Source organism: Nanorana parkeri, unplaced genomic scaffold (genome assembly GCF_000935625.1).
Source record: "Nanorana parkeri isolate BGI_ZX_2015 unplaced genomic scaffold, ASM93562v1 scaffold893, whole genome shotgun sequence".
NCBI classification, from domain to species: Eukaryota; Metazoa; Chordata; class Amphibia; order Anura; family Dicroglossidae; genus Nanorana; species Nanorana parkeri.
This window is the reverse complement of record NW_017307161.1, coordinates 488,711-498,433: the sequence shown is the minus strand read 5'-3', so window position 1 is coordinate 498,433 and position 9,723 is coordinate 488,711.

Sequence of the window (9,723 nt, the reverse complement as noted above, 5' to 3'; positions counted from 1 at the left end):
GTTGTTTTATATAAAAGTAAACTTTGCATTATAGCTGTCATCCTAATGTGATTAAATGTCATGGGATTCCTGCTGATTGAAGAAAGCAGCATGTTAGAAGTCACTAGGTTTTGCTGATTAAGCATGTCAATCTAAAACCATAATCAGTATTTCACTGAGACACACCAGCATACAAGTTCATAATACATAATGGTCATATTATACAGCTAGATAGTTGTTAAAGGGACTGAATCAGAGATCAGAGACTTGTGATCAATTTCAAACAGAGAAATAAAAACCTAAAAAGAAACAGATGTTTATTTTCCAAATAAAAAAAAAACAGAAATTGCCTGTGATTAGTGACATCTGTAAAGATCTGGTGACCAAGAATGTGCACCATGCCAGCCAATGTCCCCAGAAAGAAATGAAAACATGAATGGCAAAGTGAATGGTGTGTATGTGTGTGCAGTTAAAGATTTACAGGATTAATTTAAATCATTCACCTGCTGCCAATTCTCCTCCAAAGATGGCATTGCTGAGAAGTAGCCCGTGTCGTGCACAATCTGCAGCTCCTGGAATATGCTATAACTAGCCAAAACATCCATGTTTGCAAGATGGGAAGAGGAATGTTGGAATAATCCTTAACTGCTGTCCTTTTAGAACAAGGATAGATCCGGAGTCCCGTTTTTGTGTGTGAGTATCTAGACAGTCAGTAGAAGCAAAACAAGTGCTGATCAATCAAACCCAAGCATGTAAAATCAAACACAAGGATGGATCATACAGAGACACAGAGAGATCGTATATTGTGTATTAAAGTCAACATCCAATGTTACTAATCAGACACAAGGAATCGTTTACAAGGCTGGAGTGTCCCCAAAGCTTGTGCCAGGAAGGAAGATGCAAACTCAGTGACATGAGACTGTCACCTATTGGTACACCAGAGCTGCCTGCTCATGGGTGCAATCTTTGCTCTCTGTATTAGGAGGAAGGGGGGAGAGAAGTGCTTGCATTTTCTCTTTCTCTGGCTCCAGCTTTTTTTTTCCTCTCTCTCCCCCCTCTCTCTCTCTCTCTTTCTCTCCCCTTTTGCTTCTTGAGAGTCTCGTCTCTCCTCCTCCTCCAGCTCTGTCCGATGAGCAGGCCCCGCCTCCTGACCCCGCCTCCAGGCAGACACCATTGCACGGGCACGAGAAATTCTTGGAAAAAGCTGTCACTCTGGAGAGCCTGTGACCATAGAAGGAGAACGGGGAGGTAGCTGGAGGATGTGGCATATCGAACCGCCAATCAGCACGTCGGGTTAGGACTGCGGGCGGGGCTTAGGGGGCAAAGGCTAGCTTTGATTGGCTGACACATATCTTCTTTGCTGCCTTACAAGGTATTGCGAGAAGAGCTATTTTTAGAGAGCTATATAAGCGGTGGCGTGCGGGAGACTGCGAGGATTGTGCCGAGTGCTCTAGTCTGGAGTTTGCTGAGTGCAGGGAAATAGCTGAGCGGCGGCTTCATCGCTGAGCGGTGCCCGGGTGCAGAGCAGACATCCATAGCCTGCACCGTGTTATTAATGCTGTGTGTGCGGTGATCGGGGAAGGTTAGCCCTGTGCTAGGTTGTGGCTGATGTACATACACAGAGACCATAGCACTTCGCCCAGCACATGTGTCTATGTAGCAGCGTTGTCTCTGTGATGAGAAGCTCGCACATCTTCATCACTTGTTCTGATTGGCTGCCTTTTCAATGCACATCTGGGTCTAGTCAAAGGGCGAACCTTCATCTGTTCTTTTTGTTGCTCCTGGTCCCAACATTGGGAAACAGTTGCTTATTTTTTGAGAATATTCGTTTTGTTGTGCAGCATCCCAGCATTTCCTCCTAACTCACCTGGGTGGGACTGGCTTCCCCATTGGCTTCTGGGATCTCACACATTACCAAAGGGCACATGCGCAAACATGCCCCTGCTCCCCACCAGGCATGTATGCGCACAAAGGGTATTCCCATGTAAGCGCACACATGGTTAAGGTACCAGATGGCAGAAATCAGCTGCATGTGCGTGCACAAGCCGGAACCCTGCGTGCAAAGATGTATCAGGTGTCCCAAATTCTGTGGAAATCCCACTGCACTCCCTATGGGTATACCCCTTGGGCATGAGTGCTATAGCCAATTATGAAGTAGTATGTCACCAGCACACCAAGGTCAAAGTGCATCTATATTGATGTGTACATCTAGTTAAAAACAGACAACATTTTGGCGCCACATAGTGCCCCTTCATCAGGCACCGGTCATACTGATCTTTATTGACACGGGTACATCTTGTAAAAAACAGGCAACATTTCGGGGCCACATAGGGTCCCTTCATCAGGCACAGGTCATACTGATCTTTATTGACATGGGTACATCCCCGTTCTTACGTCAGTTATTTTCACTAACAGCAGATTAATATATCTCCCTTTACTTCCTGGAACTCTGGCTCTGCCAGGGGGAAGAAACTGTCTTTCCTCTGAGATCTCACAGGATTTTACAGTCTGCAGATGAGATTTCCAAGGAAAGCACTGGTGATATAGCCTTCCCAGAATGCATATGTGAGGCCAGGCTGCATTAACAGTGCCTCACTCAACCAGGAAGTAGAAAACAGTCATTGGATGTAAACGCATAAAATGTTGGTTAAATAAATGTAAGATGATTTTATATCAGCATGCAGAGCTGCATTCTGATGTGATTTATAGTGGAAGGGGTTAAAGGTCCACTGAAGTCAAATAATTTGGTTTGAAAGGTCTTACAAATGTTGTCCAGACCTGCTACTTAAATAAAATCCCTATTGCTTCTGAAATCAACAAAAGCATTATGCAAAGCCATATTCATTTAAACCTATAAGTATATTGCATATTTAGAAGTATTATATAAACTATATTGGCAAAAGTATTGGGATACCTCTCCAAATCATTGGTTTCAGGTGTTCCAATCACCTCCATGGCCACAGGTGTATAATCAAGCACCTAGGCATGCAGACTGCTTCTAGAAACATTTGTGAAAGAATGGGTCGCTCTCAGGAGCTCAGAGAATTCAAGTGTTGTACCGTGATAGGTTGTCACCTGTGCAATAAGTCTATCAGTGAAATTTCATTGCTACTAAATATTCCACAGTCAACTGTTAGTGGTATTATAACAAAGTGGAAGCAACTGGGAACAAAAGCAACTCAGCCACGAAGTGGTAGGCCACATAAAATGACAGAGCAGGGTCAGCATATGCTGAAGCGCACAGTGCACAGAAGTCGTCAACTAGCTACAGACCTCCAAACTTCGTGTTGCCTTCAGATTGGCATAACAACAGTGCGTAGAGAGCTTCATGGAATGGTCTTGGTGATGTAAGCTGCATCCAAGCCTTACATCACCAAGTGCAATGCAAAGCATCGGATGCGGTGGTGTAAAGCACGCCACCATTGGACTCTAGAGAAGTGGAGACGTGTTCTCTGGAGTGACGAATCACGCTTCTCTGTCTGGCAATCCGATGGACGTGTCTGGGTTTGCCAGTTGCCAGGAGAACGGTACTTGCCTGACTGCATTGTGCCAAGTGTAAAGTTTGGTGGAGGGGGGTTATGGTGTGGGGTTGTTTTTCAGGGGTTGGGCTTGGCCCCTTAGTTCCAGTGAAGGGAACTCTTAAGGCATCAGCATACCAAGAAATTTTGGACAATTTCATGTTCCCAACTTTGTGGGAATAGTTTGGGGATGGCTCCTTCCTGTTCCAACATGACTGCGCACCAGTGCACAAAGCAAGGTCCATAAAAACATGGATGAGTGAGTTTGGGGTGGAGGAACTTGACTGGCCTGCACAGAGTCCTGACCTCACCCCGATAGAGCACCTGTGGGATGAATTAGAACAGAGACTGCGAGCCCGGCCTTCTCCTCCAACATCAGTACCTGACCTCACAAATGCGCTTCTGGAAGAATGGTCAGACATTCCCATAGACACACTCCTTAGCCTTTTGGACGCCTTCCCAGAAGAGTTGAAGCTGTTATAACTGCAAAGGGTGGGCCAATTCAATATTGAACCCTATGGACTAAGAATGGGATGCCATTAAAGTTCATGTGCGTGTAAAGGCAGGTGTCCCAATACTTTTGGCAATACAGTATATATTAGACTCTACTTGTAATTCTTTTTTTTTTATACAGAAACGTTTGTTTATATTGTTCTTTCATACACTAAATACATAATCCTTTAAACACAAGCAAATGTTGTGACCACGAAAGCTCTAATTTTGGATTAAACTATTCCTAGCACGCATGCATTACAATATGTACAATTCTTCCCAACTGAGGACCACATTGATTTCATTTGTTCAACTAGGAAATGAGAAACATTTTCCAACCTGGGCATTTAATTTTTCTCACCTCTATGGTCGAAAACAATGTCAATTTGCCAAATTAACGATCAGAAAATATATTCCGTAAAATCAATTTTTTGAACAGAACTCTACTGGTAGATGGCCAGCTTGGGTAAGGAGCACTCCTGCTTCATACATCCATACTTGTAGTGTAATGAGCATGCGTGCCCGCTAGGGGGCGCGCGCGAGCAGAAAAAAATTGCCGTCTGGAGACGGCAACCCGCAGATGCAGCAGTGCCGTCCGTCCGTTTTTCTACTACGGGCGGACGGCAAGAGGTTAAAGAAAACCTTTCTTTTTTTGGATAGAGTAGGAATGAACTTCACTTGGTTTTTTTCTTTTTTTTACTTTAACTTCCTGTCTTGCTAACAACAGAAAGGAAGGGAAAAAAATCTGCAACAGGGACACAGACAGAAATAGAAATCTGATAGGGGATTTAGTCTTCCCTTCTCAATTTCTGTCTGGTAAAATGTTGTTGGTGGGACAGGAAGTAAGGGTATATTCTCTCACAGAGCCCTGAATGGCAGTACAAACTTGAATTTCCATATCGGCATGCTTGTCCTGGGTCAGTGAAGTAAAGTAAGGAAGTCATCGTAACAGTCAGCCAACTTTGCAAAATAAAACAACAATGGCAGCTTCCAGATTTTTCTCTTGGCAGGTGTCCTTTAAAATCACCTTGTTGCAGGTAATCTGGTGTTCTGACAATACTATCTGTTGAGCCGTGTGAATATGCTGTACCAATCTGTACCACTGTCAAGATACTTGTTCTCTTCCACACGGAAGAGAAGAGACTGCATTTTTAAGAAATCCCATGTCATTGGCAGGTCAGTTTTGCTATTATACTATTTTACTATTATACTAAAATATACAATTTTTTTGACTTTATCTTTTAAAGCTTAAAGTTAAGCTTTGAAGATGACAGCGAGTGACATGAACATGTGATTCAATCAGCCATGATGGTTGTGATTATGACCCATAATTAAGATTCTCTATTTAGCCTGCCTGAAAAACTCTGTTTTCAATCCATTTATTTCACCTCCTGAATGATTTGGTACAGTAGATATAACGTAATAATTAAATCAGGACTTATTTCATCACAAATTAACACCGTCTCTCAAAATAGCGCTGCAAATTCATATTATTTTTGTCTGAATAATTAACTGGAAAACTACCGTAAATAAATAGATACATATTGCTATCGCGGTGTATTAGGAGGCTCAGAGTAAATATTGCTGGGAGTATATTTTCCTATAAATGTTTATGTTCACCCATATATTTTATTCCCTTGCTTTCAACACAGATAAATAATAAGGCATAAAAGAGCATGGTAGGTCTACAGTAGTTGTGCAACTTTAAAGGTATTTTAGTATGTGTCTTTTTAAATTCATTAGGGGGGATTACTGCGATTGTAATTTATTGCCCTGCTTGATCAATATCAAAGGCAATCTCTGGATTTCAGTGGTGCAGTTTATACCGTGATCATTTTACACTTTGACAGTTATGAGTAAGGACTGAGCTGCTTGGGCGATTTTTCAAATCTCTGTGATTTTAAAGATACAGTTCATTTAATAAAAATGAGACAAGTGGAATGAAGGCATTCAGTAACCAACACTAACTGATCAGAATCTTTTTTTAACTCATCTGACTATAGTAAATTGAAATCTAAATGATGACTATGGATTGCTGCAATTTGTAAAAATAATCTAATATTAACTGGGATAGGATATTATATCAACATGTTAAAATCTACAGTATAAGAGATCTGCTGTAAATGAATAATAGAGCCCCCTTTAATTTACTCCTAACCTGCAGATTGGGGTCATTCTGTTGGTAATAAGTAGGGATGCACCGATACTTTTCAGATACCAGTGCCGATACTTGGCATTTTCATGAGAACTACCAGGGTCGCAGCGGTTGCAGCTGGGACCTGGCTCTGGCGCTCCACCACTGTCCTGAAATCATTAGTCGATATTGTTTTAGAAAAACTGTCACATGACAATAAACAAAAATGTATCAGTTCTTTTACTTGTTAGTACTTGGGCAAGTATCAGTACTTGCACTTGCAAAAATGGTATCGGTGCATCCCTTTATATTTATAAAAACAAAATCATACATTAAAAAAGAGATGTACAAATCCCAGGAGCTCTGTGTGCTCCCTACAAATGACATCTGCCTCCTAAATTTTAAATTTTTCTCTAGTCTAGACTTGGAGCTCGAAAAGTATCTGTGCTTATACTTGTACCGAGTACGGTGCTTGGTATCGGTGCATCCCTAGTAATAAGGGTGCTGGGGAAATCTGAAAGTAATCTACAGCTTTATGTTGCTAAAACACCGACACACGGACAGGGAAGTCTTGAGAAGATCCCTGTCTATGTGCCAGTGTTTAAGCAACATGGACTGACAGAAGGTAGGGCAAGAACCTTTGGTGTGCACTTGGGTCCCTGCAGACATCCAGATTAGACAGGAGGTGGTCTGAGCTGGTTCGAAAAATGTAACTTAATATACAGGTTTCCAGGAGATTACCATTGACGTAGACGTGAGAGAAATGCAGGAACTAACACTTGATTTTCTAATGAAAATGCTACCTGCCTAGTATGACCCTGTGGCTCTAAAAGTTAGAGGTCCTAATTTGCACAATAGTTCCAGGTCAGCATTGGCAGCATGTTTTTCATGACAGGTTTCTTTTAAAGTCACTCTGTGAGCTGAAAGAAATGCTGCCTGCTAAAGATGCTTTTAATAATTTCTTCCCCGCCGTCCACTCTGCCAAAATTTGCTGTCTTAAAAAGATATTATTGTTGAAGTATAGTATATTCTGCATGGAACACACTTCTGGCTGTCTCAAATGCTTGGTCCCCCAATGTGGTTCCATCTAACTGTCCCTACTCCCTACAAGACAAAGTGGATAGTTGAATAGGTAAGTAGTGAATGTTTGCAAACTTTGGAGCCAAACCCATTGAAGTCTAGCCTATCTTGTTATCCAATTCTGGCCAATTGAAAGGCTAACAAACAAGCTGTCACCTTTCCTTATACACACTGACAATATGGCTTCTGTGAGCCCACCCTTTTATGGAAAGGGAGCTGGGTCATTCATTCCTTCAGATTATTGGCTATTGTGACTCAATTGACCAGAAGCAAAGACTGCGCTCTGCATGATAGGTTTTTCCTTTTTTTGTGTTGGTGGTGAAAAAGTAAAAAAGGGACCATTAAGTTAAAAAAATAAAATGAAAAAAATAGTGGCAGTGAAGAAGGAGAACACTGATATCAGCAGGGGCTGAAGGAATATTTTGCAGGTCAGCAGGGGCTGAGGGAGTACTTTGGTTGTCAGACTTGGACTGTCCTTTGAAACAGACAATACAATAGTCTAATAGTATTTGTAATGCACTGAGAATGAATCCGCTAAATTCTTTCTGAACTTCCGTCTAGTAAAACTTCTGGCTTCTGCTCTTTTAGTTCCTGCTGTGTAATTACTGGAAATATAACTTATTTCTGTTACTTAATACAACTAACCGAATACACTTTGTAATATCACTGGGTTATCTTTAGTTCCTTATTTTATTTCAAACTTTCTACAATAGTGTTACTGCATTTGCTGTATTACAGTTACTGAACTAAAACCATGTCCTCTTGTGCTTTCCGTTTTCAACAGTACTGTCTTTATCAACCTGAGATATGTTTAAAAAATGGAATACTAAATTGTAGGGATGCACCGATACCACTTTTTTACGACCGAGTACGAGTACCAATTACCTATACTTTTTCTTAAAGGGACAGGTCACATTTTTTCTAAAGCAATACAAACTAATGATTTAAGGTCAGTTTCTCAATATTATGATTCATGAGATGACGAGGGAGCATGACGCCGCCTTTCCGGCCAATCAGAATGCCGGCGCTGCGTCATTACACGGCTTCCGGATTTGCTAGCTTCCTGACCAATCGGGAAGCCAGGCAGAGCATCATTACACGCTACCCGGCTTCTTTATTGGCCGGGAAATCGGCTCCATGCTCTCTCATCACAAGTGACGAGAGAGCATGGAGTCGCTTCCCGGCCAATCAGGAAACCGGGCAGCGTGTAATGATGTGCAGCCCGGCTTCCTGATACAGGAAGTACTCGTGCTAGGTATCGGAGCATTTGGGCGAGTACGAGTACTCACCCAAATACTCGGTATCGGCACCGATACCGATACTGGTATCGGTATCGGTGCATCCCTACTAAATTGTCACACTATTTTCATGTTGATTACGGATAAGGTCCGGGTTTGCTGTATGGTGGGTTTGCGGTTAATTGACGGGGTTCATGGTTCCAGTGAATTTATGCAGAAATTCATCTCACTGAATTCTAAAGGACTCATAATGCCCTGCCTGACCTTTCAGCTGTGGTCAGCAGGGTAAGAATGACCATTAATGGGTCCTTTGTTATCTGCCAGCTCACTCCCTGTAAAAGGGTGGTTTACCAGGAGCCATGTGCACGTTGAAGCAATTTAGGGAGAGCTAGCAATTTGTGTACAGAGAGTTAGTTGCTATACAACACAATATTGCGTTACTTTGCCTTGGATTGCAGTGTGGGGAGGTATATATTCTTGCGTGCCCTCCCTACAATATTTACAGTATAAAGATCCAATAGTCCTTTTTAGGACTACCTTTTTGTGTGGGGCGGCAACAACAACTGTATTTGCTGTTTCACTGATGGGCCCCCTTGCAGTTCTTCAACAATTTGTAGATTTGTATAACTGTTAAAATAAAATTTTGTGATGACTACCCATAGCTGCAATAATATCTAAATTTTGAAATGTTTTGCTCTGAACCCATTCTTTCATGCTCATCGTTTCTAATCTCTAAAGAAGGAGGTTGTGTTTGCCCTTGAAATGTGTTGGCACAATTGATAAACTTTTTTATGGCCTGGCACTTTTCTGTTTTCTGTGCTTGAGTTGCTCCCAGTTCCTCCTTTTAGAGACTGTGCATCTTTGAGTTGCTTAACTATAAGCTAATAAACTACCTATACATCAAGTTGGGTCTATCATAAATGATAGGAAGAAACTCCCCCCAGTGCCTCTAAAAAACTTGCACAGTTTGAAGTTTCCAGATAAAGTCAGTACGTGAGTGGCACAGATTGGTGGGGAGAAAAATTCTGAAGGAGACGCAGTGAAGAAGGATTTTGTCCGGGGGAAGCTTGCAGAGGACAGGAGGGAGCAGCTGTCCTGATCCATCTGGCGGTACTAACCCACAGGTACAGATCACTGCTATCCACAGGGCTGGTTAACAACGCCCCGTAGTGTGGGCAGCCTTTTTAATGTATCTGTGGTTGTTGTGGTCTGCAGTCTCTGCCTGCAGCATATATGCCTTGGTAAAAGTACCAGCCATTTTGGTACTACATACCCGAGGAAG